The 17,612-nt window shown below is 39.8% G+C and overlaps 1 protein-coding gene across 3 annotated transcripts in view; it reads right to left on the minus strand.

Moving 5' to 3' along the window:
* The window catches only part of RWDD3 (RWD domain containing 3), a 249,599-nt gene that overhangs the window by 52,052 nt on the left and 179,935 nt on the right, over positions 1-17,612 (minus strand). For all 3 annotated transcript variants that reach the window (XR_013557483.1, XR_013557482.1, XR_013557481.1), the window contains exon 6: positions 11,063-11,152. The gene's annotated coding sequence lies outside the window, so the exon portion shown is untranslated. The remainder of the gene's footprint in view (positions 1-11,062; positions 11,153-17,612) is intronic.

The raw sequence follows: 17,612 nt of genomic DNA on the forward strand, positions 1-17,612 counted from the left end.
TCCTCCCTTTATGTGGGACAGTTGGAGGAACTGAGAAGAAGAGGGGCCAGGAGTATCATAAACCAATCACGGCACACTCATCGCCCTTAATAGTGACTGGTTTAGAAACCAAAGCTAGTCCATCAGTGGATAGACGAATAAATAAAACACAATGTATCCATACTCCAGGATGCCATTCAGCAACAAACAGAACTGAAATACCAATACGTGCTACAACATGGGTGAAACTTGAAAACATGCTAAGTGAAAGAAGTAGTGTCTGATTCCACTTCTATGAAACCTCCAGAAAAAGCAAATCTATAGGGACAGAGGGTAGATTAGTGGTTACCCAGGGTTGAGAGGAATGCAAGAGATGAGGTATAATGTTTAAATGATGGGGAGTTTCTTTGGGGGGTAATGAAAATGTTCTAAAAGTGATTGTGGTAGCAGAGACACAACTATGTGAATGTACTAAACCATTGAATTGTACACTTCAGATGAGCGAATTGTATGGTGTGGGAATCGTATTTCAATAAAGCTGTTAAAAAGAAAAAAAGGCCAAAGCCAACAGTCCCATGAAATCCCTGGCCACATTCACTCACTAATTCAATCAATAAATATTTATTAGATGGCTTCTAAGTCATGTACTGTTCTAGACAAAGAAGATACCACAGGTAATAGCACTTATAAAATCTCTACCCTTATGGAGACTACGAACAATAAGCAAACAAAGGAAAAGCTAAGTAAAAGGTATAGCTAGTTAGATGATAGTAAGTGAATTAGACAGAAATGAAGCTGCAAAGTTGGGTTGTGATTTTAGAGTGAATGGTCAGGGAAGGACTGAAGGAGATGATTTCTTTTTTTTTTTTTTTAATGTTTGTTTATTTTTGAGAGAGAGAGAGAAAGAGAAAGTGCAAGTTGGAGAGGGACAGAGAGAAGGGGGACAGAGGATCTGTACTGACAGGAGCGAACACAATGTGGGGCTCAAACTCAAGAACTGCGAGATCATGACCTGAGGCGAAGTTGGACTCTTGACCAACTGAGCTACCCAGGTGCCCCAGGAGGTGATTTCTGAATAAAGCTTGGAGGGAATTATTGGTTCAGACATGGGCATGTGACCCAATTTGGTCCAATCCACCCAAAAGGAAAGAAAAAGTCTTTTGTTAAGTGGCTGGGTAAGAGGTTCTCTCTCTCTTTCTCTCTCTCTCTCTCTCTCTCTCTCTCTCTCTCTCTCTCTCACACACACACACACACACACACACACACACACACAGAGTCAGATGTGAAAGACGAAGCATGTAGCACCAGTACTGCGTGTTACAACCACAAGGAGTTCCTGCCCCAGTGTGAAGCCAGCCCAGGACAACAGAACAGAGATGCAGAGAGAATCTGGGCTTTTATCAGGTCATGGATTAATAACATTGAAATCCCCCACCTTTCCCCTTCCAGGTGTATGACCTAATCAATTTTCTCATTGTTTAGACCACATGCCACGTACACACATATTTTCCCCAGGAGAGATATCGAGATTCCATTTTAAGAGATTTTTCACTGCTTTCTCAGGCTCCCAGTGGGAAAATTACCATGGGGCTGACCACCAGCAATGGTGCCTACGTGAACTCTCTGCCTCTGTAGGCTGCAGCTTCTACAGGAGATGAGCATGGTCACAGGGAGGAAACCGTATACAGAGTTTGCATGACCATGACTCCTCTCTCTTTCATTACTTAAACCAAACATTATTCAGTGTCTCCTCTTGCAAAGCACTGTGCTATATGCCAAGAATACAATAGCGTCCACCTTTAGGGAGTGTCAGGTCCAGAAGGAGTGACAGACAAACAAGTAAGCAAATAATGAAGTAAAATAACTACTAACTCATAAACAGCTTGAAGACAAGAAACTGGGAGGTGAGAAACAGAATAATAAGGAAAACTACTCTGCAGGACATAATTAGAAAAGACCGCTCTAAAGAGGTGACATTAGCAGCTCTGTTAGGGTCCCCACTCCAGTAGACTTACCCTAGATCTTTGTGAGCAAAGATAAACATCACTCAAGTGGGGACAGAGAGAAAGGGAGACAGGGAGGGAGTGAGGGAGGAAGACAAAGGGATAGAGAGAGATGCAGTGTTTCAGTAATCTATCTTCAAGTTCTCTTTAAGAAAATACAAAAGAGAATCAAATTGTCCCTTTCAGAATGTTTTCAGTTCTAGTCTTGCTGAAGAGACAAATCTCTGACTGCAAAAGCAGGGCCAATTTCTTATAAGGCCCCTTGCCAAATATTGGGGGCCAGAAAGGGGTAACACTAGTGTGGGAGGTTGGGCGTTAAGACAGGAGAGAGGATGGAGATTATGTGGTTCACCGAAAGATATGAAAATTCAAATAATGTTTAAAAATACTCTGTGGGCCAAATAAAATATGCCTGTGACCAAACTGCCTAAGGAGACTGTTTTGACTCCTTTCCTAAGAGTTCAGTTCAACACCTGAGAAGATTTTATATCTTTTGGAAACATTTAAAATATTAAAAATTACCATTTTCAAAAGTGAAGGTCAAAGATGCAGAGCTATACCAATGAAAATCTTGTGAGAATAAGTCAGAAGAATGAAATCTTTGTCAGAAGTTGTAAAGACAAAAGAAAGTCATAACAATAATAATTCAGTTTGCCTTTATTAAAAATAGTACCTTAACAGTGAAGGATGGGCTAGGACAGCAGAGACCAGGAGGACCAGGTATCATAATTGAGACAGGGGGCCCCACAGTGGTGGTGATGGTGATAGTGCCAATGGCCTCCATATTTTCTCCCCTGCTGCTCAGCATTGAGGAGATGTAGGCTGAGAACATTCCAGCATGCACTGAGAGGGCAGAACTGCCTCTCATGAGCTCCATGCCTGTTTTAGATTTTTACTGTGTTATTAATATCAGCATTCTTTTTTACCATTTTGGTGAAAATTTTTGGAGTTTTAAGCACAAGAGAAGAATGACACAGGAGGATGGGGTGCAAGACAGGAAATATTTGATAGTAGATATATTTCACACAATGCACCCTTGCAATCTCTAGAGTAACCAATAAAAGACTAAGAAAGGAATGTATTAATATTACTATCAAGTGAGTAGAGAGAGAAAAGGAATAATAAACATAATAAATCCGAAAGAAGGAAGAAAACAACAAAAACAAAAACAAACAAAACAAAGGAAGATAAGAAAAAAATATATAGAAGAGGAAGACAAAAAAATTTTGCATGATTGATTTAAATTTAGTATATTAGAAATTACCATATGTTAAGGGACTAAATGTTCCAATTGAAGAACAAAAGTGATCAGACTACACTTTTTTTTTTTCAAGTATATGCTATTTATAACAGATACATAAAATGTAATTAACCAAATTAATGAAATAAAGGAGAAAATCATAAGATTACTTGATAGATACAGAGAAAATATTTGATAAAATTCAACATCCATTCACAATTATTTTTATAAGTTTTTAGACAAAAAATGAACTATTGGGACCTCATTGAAATAAAAACCTTCTGCACAGCGAAGGAAACAATCAGCAAAACCAAAAGGCAACCGACGGAATGGGAGAAGATATTTGCAAATGACACATCAGATAAAGGGTTAGTATCCAAAATCTATGAAAAACTTATCAAACTCAACACCCAAAAAACAAAGAATCCAGTGAAGAAATGGGCAAAGGACATGAATAGAAACTTCTCCAAAGAAGACACCCAGATGGCTAACAGACACATTGAAAAATTCTCATCATCACTCATCACCAGGGAAATACAAATCAAAACCACAATGAGATACCACCTCACACCTGTCAGAATGGCTAACATTAACAACTCAGGCAACAACAGGTGTTGGCGAGGATGCAGAGAAAGAGGATCTCTTTTGCACTGCTGGTGGGAATGCAAACTGGTGCAGCCACTCTAGAAAACACTATGGAGGTTCCTCAAAAAATTAAAAATAGAACTACCCTATGACCCAGAAATTGCACTACTAGGTATTTATCCAAGGGATATAGGTATGCTGTTTTGAAGGGGCACATGCACCCCTATGTTTATAGCAGCACTATCAACAATAGCCAAAGTATGGAAAGAGCGCAAATGTCCATCGACGGATGAATGGATAAAGAAGGTGTGGTATATATATACAATGGAGTATTAGTCAGCAATCACAAAGAATGAAATCTTGCCATGTGCAACTATGTGGATGGCACTAGAGGGTATTATGCTAAGCAAAATTAGTCAGAGAAAGACAAATATCATATGACTTCACTCATATGAGGACTTTAAGACTCAAAACAGATGAACACAAGGGAAGGAAAGCAAAAATAATATAAAAACAGGAAGGGGGACAAAACATAAGAGACTCTTAAATATGGAGAACAAGCAGAGGGTTGCTGGAGGGGTTGTGGGTGGGGGGAAGGGCTAAGTGGGTAAGGGGAATTAAGGAATTTACTCCTGAGATCATTGTTGCACTATACTAATTAACTTGGATGTAAATTTTAAAAAATTAATTAATTTAAAAGTTTTTAGATAAACTAAGAAGGGAACTTCCTTAATCTTATAAAATTTCACAGTGAACAAATACTAAGCATGATACTTAAATATTAAATGTTGAAAAATTTCTCCCTGATATTAGGAATAAGATATGAAAACCTCTAACATTATTTCTATTCTAATTGATTGGAGGCCTATACAGTCCATTAAGGCAAAAAACAGAAATAAAATATACCAGGATTGGAAAAAAAATAAAATTCTCAGTGTCTTGCAGACGCTATTATTTTTTGTGTTTTAAAAAAATGCAAGTAAATTATTAGAATTAATAAATGGATGTATCAGGTTTTCTGGATAAGGTTTAATATTTTAAAATCAATTTTATTTATATATGTTAGTCACAAACAGTTTGAAAAGGCATATTAAAATATGACTTATCATACTATAAAAATTTGATAAATATAAGTAAATCTAACAAAAGATCTGTAAGACTACTACACAGAAAATTATAAAACATAACTTAGAAAATTTTAAGAAAACCTAAACAAATGGAACCACTTACCATGTTGATGAACTAATGAACCTAACATTGTGATGATAATTCTCCTCAAATTGATGTATGGATTCAATGCAAATTCAATAAAATTACCAAAAGATATATTTTGTGGAAATTGACAGAGAATTTCAACTTTTACATGAATGGACCAAGCGCAATGGACCAAGACCAGCAAAGACAATCAGAGAAAGAGAAGAAAAGTTAGGAGTACCTGTTCTCCCAGATAACAAGACTTATTCTTTAGGCTCCATTATGACAGTGTGGTAGTGGGGCAAAAATAGAAAAACAGACTATGGAACAGAATAAAGAGCCCAGGAATATAACCACATATATAGGGACACCTAATTTACAACCAAGTTTGGCACCACAATCACAGTAGGATAAGGATATTCTTTTTAAGAAATGACACTGGGTCAACTAAATATCCACTAAAAAAAAAAAAACAAAAAAACAAAAAACCTTAACCCTCACTATGTACCATACACAAAAAAATTAATTCTAGATTTATCAGAGATGAAAATATGAAAGGCAAATTAATAAACCTTCCAGAAGGAAAAAGTAAAGAATATCTCCATGACCTGCAGGTAGATAAAAATACTCCTTTAGCAGGATACAAAAGGCATTAACCATAAGAAATGTTAATAAATTTCACATTAAAATTAAGAACTCTTTATCAAATACACCATCACAAATGTAAATAGGTAAGCAACAAATAGAAGATTTTGCAACACGTGTAACCAGAAAAGCTTCATATCCACAGTAGTCAAAGAGATTCTATTATTCAATTTTTTTTTTAATGAGACAATGCTAAGAAGCTTAACTCCTATGTTTTCTTTGGGAGATCTATTGTTTTGGGTCTTATATTCAAATCTTTAAACAATTTTGAGTTGATTTTTGTACATGGTATAAGATAGTGGTCCAGTTTCATACTTTTGCATGTGAGTGTCCAGTTTTCCCAACACCACTTATTGAAAAGACTATCCTTTTCCCATTGTATATTCTTGGCCCCTTGGTCATAAATTAATTGACTGTACACATGTGGGTTTACTTCTGGGTTCTCTATTCTGTTCGATTGATCTAAGTGTCTATTTTTATGTCAGTACCATACTGTTTTGATGACTAAAATTTTGTAATATACTTTGAAATCCGGAAACAGGATGCCTCTAGCTTTGTTCATTCTCAAGATTGCTTTGGCTATGTGGGGTCTTCTGTGGTTCCACAAAGATTTTAGAATTGCTTATTCTATCTCTGTGAAAAATGCCATTGGAATTTTAATAGGGATTGTGTCGAATCTGTGGATTGTTTTAAGTAGTATGGACATTTTAACAATATTAATTATTCCAATCCATAAGCATACATTATCTTTCCATTTATTCATGTCTTCTTCAATTTCGTTCATCAATGTCTTACAGTTTTCACTATACAGGTTTTTCACTTCTTGGTTAAATTTATTCCTAGGTATTTTATTCTTTTTGACGCAATTGTAAATGAGTTTACTTAATTTCTCTTTTTGATAGTTTGTTATTAGTGTATGGAAATGCAACTGATTTTTATATACTGATTTTGTATCCTTCAACTGTACTGCATTTGTTTATTCTTATACTTTTTTGGGTGGAGTCCTTCAGGTTTTCTATATTTAATATTGTGCCATCTGCAAATAGAGTCAACTTTACTTCTTCCTTCCCAACTTGGATTCTCTATTGTCTAATAGCTCTGGTTAGCATTTTCATTTCTATGTTAAATAAAAGTGTCAAGAGTTGACAACTTTATCTTGTTCCTGATCTTAGAAGAAAAGCTTTCAATTTTTCACCACTGAGTATGACCTTAGCTGTGGGCTTGTCATATATGGCCTTTATTATGTTGAAGTATGATCTCTTTAAACCCACTCCGTTGAGAGGTTTTATCAGGATGAGAATTTTTATCATGAAAGGGTGTTGAATTTTGTCAAATGCTTTTTCTTCATATATTGAGATGATCATATGATTTTTGTGCCTCATTTTACTAATGTTTATTAGAGCAACTGATTTGTGGATATTGGACCATCTTTCCAGCCCTGGAATAAATTCCACGTATCATAATGCGTGATGCTTTTAATGTATTGTTGAGTTCAGTTTGCTAATATTTTGTTGAGGATTCTGCATCCACGTTCATCAGGGATATTTCCCTGTTTTTTTGTTTTGTTTTGGTTTTGGTTTTTTTGTCTTTTGTTTTTCATTTTTTGTTTTTTTGTTCGTTTTGTTTTGTTTTTGTAGTGCCCTTGTCTGGTTTTGATATTAAGGTACTGCTGGCCTTATAAATTGAGTTTGGGAGTGTTCCCTCCTCTCTATTTTTCAAGAGTTTGAGAAGTATTGCAATTAACTCTTCTTTAAATGTTTTATAAGATTAACCAGTGAAGCCATCTGGTCTTGGACTTTGTCGGAACAGTTTGGATTACTCATTTAATCTCCTTCCAAGTAGTTGGTTTGTTCAGATTTTGTATTTATTCGTAATTCAGTCTTGGTAGGTTGTGTTTCTAGGAATCTATCCATTTACTACAGGCTGCCCAGTTTGTTGGTGTATAACTACTCGTGGTAGTCTCTCACAATCCTTTGTATTTCTGTTGTACCGGTTGCCATGTCATCTCTCATTTCTGATTTTATTTTAGTTATTTCATCAGTTATTTCTAGAAGTTGTCAGTTATTCTATAAAACACATTTGCCCTATAGCTTCCCTGTCTAGGAACCACTTGGGCAGCAGTCTTGGTAATTTATTCAAGAGTACAAGCCTGTTTGCCAGATCATTTCACGTGAAAGTCCCTGAACAAGAAATTTAAATGTATCATCACAATGACAGAGAACTTTTCAGAAATGCCCTCAGGTACATGCACAGCTATATGGACAGAGATGTTATGTGAGATTCGGTCAAGCATTACATGCAAATATGCTTCGACAAGTGAGGCCCACTGCATTAAATGTAAGAATTTGTTAATTAAAATAACCTGGAAATTTATTAATAGAAATAGAACAAGAACCATTTCTCAAATAACATTCAACTTATAGTTAGCAAATCAATATGCTATAGCACAGCATGATTTAGAACAATTAAATTTACAGTACTCTGCTAAACACAAATGAAAGGTTCTCATTACTCATCCCTGTTTGCCCTAGGCCCCAGGGCAAACATCTCTGCTAATAACTGGGCACTGACTCAGAAAAAGAGAAAGGAAACAGGAGCCTTCAGGCTGTACTAAAACATAGCTGAGACTGTTCCAAGGACAAGCAATCAAGCCCCAGGTCCACCAACAGCTTCACATAAAGGTTAGAGAACCATCCTGACTCCTTAGGTTACTATTTTACATCTCTTTTCTCTAGGTCTCTTCTTGATAAATCTGCTGCTTTCTTTTACCCACAGACTATTCCAGAGTATCTTTGGTATCCAAAGATTTGGTGACCAAAGGGAATTTAAAGATTCATAGACATCTAAGTAATTCATCTGAATATATTTAATTGAAGTAAATCAATTAAAAATGGTATCACTTTCACAAAAACAAATCTACCATCTACATAATCCATGGCATTCGTTGTGTGCTTGCTGCATTGATTTAAAAATAACAGCACTGATAACAATGAAACAGTATCAATTTGCAGATTACTGTGCAAGTTAAGTACCTGGCTTTTGGTTTTATCTATCTTGAGATAGATAACATAATTGTTCAGTTTGTCAGTTTACCCCACTGTGAAAGACATTATTTTGTTTATCTTCTATGCCCCTCATAGAAAAGGCCATTTTTTGACCAAAATCTTTAACTATGGAGGAAAATAACACATTTATCAAAGGGTATTGACCCATCCATGGCATACACAGCTGTGAATGCTAAAAGAACCAGGCTGTGAGAACAGTCTGTGACATCCATATGTGACATCTGTTTCTCGTACTGATTGCCAAGGTCGATTCCCTTATTCTGGCCAACTAGGTAGGTGCTCCTTTCCTCTCATACAATTCCTGGAGCTAGAAGTTAGAACCAGGAAGACTTTCCCAAAAGAGCAGGAGTGCCTCTCTGATAAATATTTGAGAGTAGCTGCATTTTCCTTCTCTAGGAGAAGAAAATCAATACTATATAACCACTGTGTGTTACAAATACATACTGATATCTCACACTAAAACAAATTAAAATAAAAAGTATAAAGGGGTCAAAGAGCTTTCTTCCATTTTTACTAAAAAATAAATTTAGAATCACTCTAAATCACTCCATTCAACACTCTTATCCTTTCCACCGTCCAACTTATTCTTCGTCTTCTCTCAAAATGGAAAAATTTGTCAAAAAAGAAAAATTAATTACAAAAGTCTAACTCCAAAGCATCCTTCTTGTTCTCAGGGACTGATTTTCCAGGCTGATTGACCCAGTGTCTAGGACACCAAGGCAGAGACTCAACAAACACTATTTGGTAAGTTAGCTGACTCCCCATCCCTCCACAAGAAGCAGTGATGAGGCAGGACAGTGCTGGTTAAATGAGAGAAGGGAAGAGTATTTGCTAAATGGAGATTCAAACAATGACACTAGCAAAAGTCCCAGCACTACACAGTAATGAAAGCTATTTCTAGATCTGAGAGAAGAGTCAACTGGCCAAGTCAAGAGTGTTAAGTACAATAAAAATAGCAACCACTATTCATTGAATATTTAACTCTGTGCCATTTATATATACTATGTCACTTAGTACGTTGGCAGGTACTAATACTAATACTCACTAATACTCACTTTGCCAGTAAGAAAATTGTATTAGTTATCTACTAGCGCATAACAAATTATTCCCAAAACATAGCAAACTTAAAAACAGCAAATGTATTATTTCATACAGTTTTTGAGGGTCATAAATCTAGTTGGAAGCTGGCTATCACCAAATTGATGCACAAAGTGTAAAGGCTGTACTAGAGAAATCAAGATTTACACCCAGAGGTCGTTACTCTATTTGGAGCCCTAAGTCCTTAGAACCACTAAGCTATTATGGAGCCAATCTGGAGGACAACATGCAGACTTAGCAGACCCCCTTCTTATTTGAAAGCCACCCCATATTGGCTCCAACCTGAGAGTTTCCGCTCCATTTGACTCCAGCATGGCTGACGTCTTATCAGCACCCGGCATACTTTAGTGCAGGACCCTCAGCCTGTTCGCTTATTCTTCCTTCCCCCCCACAGTGAGATATTAGTTCTGTCCAAAACAAAGTCTTCGTCCAAAAACAAAGACTTGGGATCAGGCATAGGACACAACTCAGAGGTTGTAGTAATTTGACAGGTTTAAATTGTAAAACAGAATGCAGTTTTAAGTTCTCTTGCAATTCCCCTCCTCGAAAATAAATTCACATGCTCACTTCAGCTAAACACACAGGGAAGAAATAAGTTTCCAGTGACTTTTTAAAAGATTGCTAGCCATATTTCTTTAACAGACATTCATTTCCTGGATTAGACACTAAGGAACTTACGTTATCACTCTATTTTATTTATTCTGTGCATCTGTGGATTATAGAGTAGATCATGTTAAGTATCATGCTTTGAAAGGACCCTTCAGAGAAAGAACTAAATGAATTTTCCCATCTATTCTTAATATTCCCCCTACTGAATGCAGACAGCAACAGGAAAATTCAAAGCTATTATTTTTAATGTCAAATGCCTTACTAGTCCAATAAAAGGGGGAAAGATATTAAACTTTTTATACAACAAGAACCAGATAGCACATATCTTCAAGAAACACATCTTAATCAAATTGAACATAGGAAATTAAAAAGAGGGTGGGTGACTGACGGTATCCATCCTCATTTAATTAAAAAAAAAAAAAGAGCACTGGCAATTCTTGTGAACAAGAGAGCCTGTATTCTTTGCCTGTGTTCCTTTCAGAGGAATAGTGTGGATTAATGTGGGTTCAGAAGGTTCTGAAAAACCTGAGAAATTGCTGTACTCATTGTCCTCAGATGAAAAAGAAATATCCCTTGTTTTAGACAAGCCCGTGTTATGTTAGGAAGCAATACCAGTGAGTGGGAGATATGGACTCCAGACTCACCTCTGTAGCCTTGACCAAGGGGATTGAAATGCCTTTCCGCTGACCTTACAGAGTGGCCGTCAACTTCAGATGAGATACCTCATTTAAGGCCTGTTGAGAAACAAAAGCCCTATGTAAGTACAAGGTGGAAAAAGGAGTGGTGTGCTTGTTAAAGTTATCTATGTAAAATACTCCAAAATCGGGCTTAAAACTAATTGAGTCACCTATCATACCAGGAGAAAAATGATAATAGCAATGTATGGAGTACTCACTGTCAACAAGACACTGTGTGTTAGTCTATTTATTCCTCCCAACAAACCCGAAAACTACGTTCTGTCCCACTCCACAGATGAGCCAACAGGTTCCAAAAGTTAAGCAACTTCCCCCAAGATCATGCAGCTCTGGATCATGCAGCAGGGCCAGGATCTGAGTCTGAATGCATGGTGTTAGCTTGCAGGCACTCTGCTCCCTGGAGCTAAGAATTACCCTGCTCATCTTCAGGACTTGGAGGACAAAAGGAGCCTCACTGTGTGAGCACACACACAGACACACACCACACCCTCACATACATGCAGAGATTTCACATTACGTTCTGCAAGTCAGAAACACTCCTCAACATGAACTGTGGTTTAAATACATTATTATAAAGCTGAGCCAGGTTTGGAAATATACAGAGACATACATCCAGTTCTCACTTCACACCGGAGCATCAGCAGAGAAGAATTAAAATAAAAATGTTACTGGTTTGACATATGTCTTAGCTTATTTGGGCTGCTATAACAAAAATATCATAAACTAGGGGCTTATAAACAACAGACATTTATTTCTTTTTTTTAATTTCTTTTAATTTTTTTTTTAATTTATTTTTGAGACAGAGAGAGACAGAGCATGAGTAGGGAAGGGGCAGAGAGAGAGGGAGACACAGAATCGGAAGCAGGCTCCACGCTGTGAGCTGTCAGCACAGAGCCTGACACAGGGTTCGAACTCACAGACTGTGAGATCATGACCTGAGCTGAAGTCGGACACTTAACCGACTGAGCCACCCAGGCGCCCCTTAAATTTTTTTTACTGTTTATTTATTTTTGAAAGAAAAAGAGAGAGTGCGAGTGGGGGAGGGGTAGAGACAGGGGAAGACACAGATTCTGAAGCAGGCTCCAAGCTCTGAGCTGTCAGCACAGAGTCCAATGCAAGGCTCAAACTCACAAACTGGGAGATCATGACCTGAGCTCAAGTTGGGTGCTTAAGACTGAGCCACCCAGGCACCCCGAGATTTATATCTCACATGTCTGGAGGCCAGAAAGTCAAGACACCAGCAGATTCAATATCTGGTGGGAAGCCACTTCCTGGTTCATAGATTGCCATCTTCTCACTGTGACCTCACATGGCTTAAGGGTGAAGAAGTTCTGCAAACTCTTACAAGGATGGGTCTTGCCTAGAGATCAGCTTCAGCCTCGTCCCACCGGGAGTTCTGGCCCACTCACCGCACCACAGAGTTTGGGGGCCCTCTGGGACAAGGGGTTGACCAGTCACCCTGGTTTGCCTTGGACTGCGGGGTTTCCAGGCACATGGGACAGTCAGCATTAAAACTAAGACAGTCCTGGGCAAACCAGGATTTTAGTCGCTTGTGAGACACTCGGTATTGGCCCCAACCTGGAGATGAGGGAGAGACTTCCAGGTGAGGCAGACACATCCCTTCTCCTGAGGAGGGAACATTGTAAGCATTAGAGGCCCATTCTGAAAAGTGGGGGATGGGCTCACCAGCCTCAAGGGGGGCCTCAACAGGGCACCTCAGCAGTCGCCTAGACCCCTCAACCGGCACGGTCTCTTTCAATTCCACATCCTGGCTGTTGTATGTGTATATTTGTCCACTATGTTTACAGATCAAAAGCCACAGCCAAGCTCTTCATTAAAACTAAAAGATTAAATTATCATCAGCAATTCAACCCTTGATTTGTTTTCTCCTTCCCTTTTGTAGAAGACAAAAAGAAGTGACAGACTATAAAGAGTGAAAGTTAAATCGGATGTTTTGCAATATTTCCGAGTTTCTAGGTAACCTAAACTCTCTAGACAAAAATCTCAAACAGCATTTGTCAGCCCCACAAGCTAGTGGGAGATGCAGGCTGTGGGGTCGGTGCAAATGCACTCCTCCTTGGTTGCTTCATCTCTCAGAGCCGCAGTTTCTTCTTCTGAAAATGAGGCACAAATCCTAGCCTCACAGAAGAGTTCAGAGGATTCAACACAAAGTGAAATAAATGTGCCACGAGCAGTGGCTTTTACTGATCAATGCTGAACAGAATCTGAAAGCTTGATTTCTAAATCAGTGTTGAAAGTGCGATGAGAGACTTGCACTAATTAAAATCTAGGTGGTGGCCAAAACAGAGTTCTCCATCTGCAGAAAATGCAGAGCTTCACATTCATCCTGGAGTGCTCTTGAATGGCCACTCAAAAAGATTTATATCTTGGACTTTTATCAAGTGATTCTAAAATATTAACTACAGTTATTACTTTAGAGAAAGTCAAAGGCCATTGAAAAATTTTTAAACCTAAAGTGAACACTGACTCATGTGAGTTTATTATCAGCATGTGTTCGAATGTGTGGTGGGGGGTGTGTTTCAATGAAGCCACGGTAGCAGGTTTACTGGGGAGCAGGAACGAGGGAGCTAACGTGATTCCAGCTGCATTTCAACCAGGCTCTTTACACTGGGAGCACGGTTCAGTAACTGCACTTACACGTAAATGAGTTTATCCTTGTAATTCAAGTAATTGCTTTAGTATTTTCAGTACCAACCGTGTATGAAAGCTCTATATGAAAGCTGGAGAAAATTCCCAGGGGAAGGAAAGTATCTATAGATCGGCCTATGCAACTGTATACCATTCCCACTTTCCTTCACCTCATAAGGGAAAATAACAGATATGCTAAATAATACCCATTTCATGGTTTGTCAGAATAAAATGAGATCGTTATGTCAAAACCTTTGGTAAACTGTAGAGGCTCTTATCAATGAAGGTGTGACTATCCTAAGTATAATGCAATTCAGAGTACTATTACACGCACACACACACACACACACACACACACACATGCTCGCAAGTGCACACACACACACACACGAGTTATAGACAAATGTGCAAACCGTAGGAGTAGGAGGGGGAGGCTGGTTCTTCTCAGCTTTTTGACAGGAAGGCAAATCTCCTCCCCTAAAATAAAGCAGTTTGAGATGAAACTGAAAAGATTTGGCAAACGTAAATACCCACTGGTTAACTAGAAGTGAATTATAAACAATACCTACTCAGGGTTATAAGCATTAATGGGGTTAAGTAGAATTTCACACTTGAGGAATTTCATATGCTCAATCTTGACCCAGCTTCAGAAAATATGTGGCTTTACTGTAAAATGCCCTAGAGACTCAAGAGGCATGCTGTTAGTTTGTGGGCAAGAAGCAGCAGAATTTAAATCAGGATGGAAAATTAAACACATGGCACTCTCCCCTGGCCTTCTGTTTCTCTCTAGGTGGGAAAGAATCTTACATGACTTCTCCTTCCCTCTAACCCTCATGTCTAACAAGTCTCCAGCCTGAGTCAACCTCAGAGTGTGTTTTTCTGACCACTCCTTCCTCTCTACCCCACACCACTGCCTCAGTGGCTCAACACCTGGACATTCTGCTGCCCCCCTTCTTGCCAGACTCAGGTCCTGGAGAATTCTCCAGCCACAGTCTTTCCCAAATGAACTCATGTTTCTGTCTGCCACCAGATCAATGCTCCTAAAAGAGAAGTTCCAGAGGCCCACGAAAGGCTCCAAGAAAATCAGAAGTTCAATGGTCAAGCCAGTTTGGGAAACATCACTTATATCTCCTTCTTGGAGCATCACTTTTGCACATTAAAGGTTCTGATAAGTCCTGCAGCAAGGATACCAGCTTTACTTTATTTAACCCCGATTCTTCCAACTAAGTAATGTAACCAACAACCCCTATGAAATAAGCACTATTATGAGGTTTCTTTTCTTTTTTTTTTTTTTTGAGGTTTCTATTTTACAGATGATGGGACCAAGGCCATACAAGGTTAGATAACTCACAAAGGTCACACAGTACTGAATGCCAGCGCTAAAGTTCAGACCAGACTGACTCCAAAGCTACACACTTCTGGTATCCTAGAGCACTACAAGTTGAGAAACAATCTCTTGGACGTTTCTGCCATCCCAGGCTTCTGATCAAAGATTTGCACCAAGTCTCCCTACATACAATTTATATTCTTTAACTTAGAGAGCCTTGCTACTCAAAGTGAGGCCCCAGGACCAGCAGCTCATCAGATGCAGCATTATAATACCCCAGCCCCAAACACCAGCTCTACTGAGTCAGAATCCACATTTAACTCAGAATCCCACTTGCAGAGCACCGCCTGAAAAGATTCAAGTCAATAATGTAACCTGTGCTTAGTATTCTTCCACTGGTAATTTCACCTTCCACAAACCATGTTCCCTGGACTCATCAGCCAGGCGATACAATTGGGTGGTGTCAGTCAGCAAACAGTATCCCTCTGACTTGGTCCCCGCCCACTCTTACTTACTCCTCAAAGTCCCCCCAGATAGTTCTGGGATTTCCCTGCAGGCGTCTCACGTGTGTCTTAAAGTCTGCCATCCACTCTTTCCCTCCCTTCTCATTCCGTCGCCATCTTTATTCTCTGCCAACCCCAAGCTCTCAAGCATGCCACCGTCAGCTGCCGGCGACGGTGCGTCTGATGCTGGGCCAAGCTTACCGATGCAGGTGTGCAGGATATGGAGGGACTGCCCTGCAGAAGCCAGCATGAGACCCTCGGCTTCTTGTGGACACAGACCATGAACGTTTCTTCCACACAGCCCAGCGTGGAGCACAGAGCCTTCACACTCAAGACGGAGGAAGAGGCAAGGCAGAGTGGGAAATCCAGCGATTAGGACAGAAGGATTATTCATTTTACAAAATGATTCCTTACAAGGATACCTCAGAAACATATATTTCTAAAAGATTTGATTGACAAGAGTGTTTTGCACACTACTTTGCAGAGAAAGGCCATGACTGTGGCCTGATGTGAGATACAGGCATACGCTCTTTTGGAGGTGTCCCTGTGGGGAGGACATAGACAAAGGGGAGGAAGGAAATCTAAGGGCCTGACTCAAAGACGCATGTGTGACCCCTGGAAGATTCATAACTTAAATGACCCAAATTAAGGAGCTAAGTAACAGATGGCTCCAGGCTGAAGAAGGGGACATAGAGGGAAAAGGCTGGTAGAGGAGAAAGGAAGTGACAGAGGAGCCGATGCCAAGGAAGCTGACCAGTGATGACTTGAAACCCCAGATGAAGAGGCCGCGATGGCATCTGTCCCCTCTCTGTGAAAGCAAGGAAGGTGGCCAGGACAGAGAGTTGTCTGAAGACCTGCAAGGCACCCTACTCCTTACTTCCACAAAGAGGAAGGCAGGTAAAACCTGAGACGATGAAAGGGATGTTCGCTGTGCTCATTCCGGTCCAAAGACAGGACGCTGGACAAAGGCTGGAGTCATCCTGGGCGGCCACTTGGCCTCACCCACCCACCTGAGCAATCACAGGGCCCAGCCAGATTTTGAATACAGTCACCCACTTTTCATCCACCTCCACAACTGCCCGTCTCGGCCAGTTACCTCTCACCCTCTGCAGTTAAAGAGCCTCCTGTCTGGTCCCCTAAATCTTCTCCTGCCCGTCCCCTAATTCATTCTCCACACAGAAGCAGGTCCAGCCCTGAAGAGCAGCACGCTGGTGCCGTCACTGTTGCATGAGACTCCCCAGCGCTCCTGAGATCTTCTAGGCCTGCACAGCACTGGGGCAGAGAGCCGCCGTGATGGGGTGCATCCGACCACCCGGTCCAAACAGCCACTCCTCTCCCGCTCGCCGTCTTCATGCCATTGCCATTCCTTGGACGAGCCAAGCTTTCCCCCACCTCAGAGACCGCGTACGCCAGCCATCCTTTATCCCTGGACCGCTCTTCCTTGCACACAACCTGTCAGGCCACCTGGCCCAGCCCCTCACCCGGGTTCCCCTGAGACCCAGATTAAATGTCACTTCCTTTGTGACATCATAAATCTCTCAGGACTCCCCAAGACCAGAGAGGAGGCCCCTGCTCTGCTGTCTTATATTCCCCCCAGCACCCCAAACTTTCCTGATAACATGTATCATAATTCCATTCAACTAATTACTTATGCACTTAAAATAATTAATTTCTGCAAATGCCAGGGTGGCAGAAACCGTATTTATCTTATTTATGACTGCATCAGCAGTGCATAGTACATATGTTTGGCATTTAGTAGGTATTTAACAAATGTCTGTGGAAAGAAGGAATGGAAGGAGGGAGGGGACAGAGGATGGGAAGAAGACAGAGCTATTTTCTAGACATTTTAGACAATCAGGAATTTGTTGTTTTTCTCATCAAACTCCTCCAAACAGTATTGTCAAACAACTAAAACAGTTAACTAACTTCGTTTGGCATCATCTGTCCATGGAAAATGATAAAAGCAGGCAAGACTTTACCGAAGTCAAGATCAGCAGGTATCTCCAGTTCTACAAGGAAA

Source organism: Panthera onca, chromosome C1, assembly GCF_046562875.1.
Source record: "Panthera onca isolate mPanOnc1 chromosome C1, mPanOnc1 haplotype 2, whole genome shotgun sequence".
NCBI lineage: Eukaryota > Metazoa > Chordata > Mammalia > Carnivora > Felidae > Panthera > Panthera onca.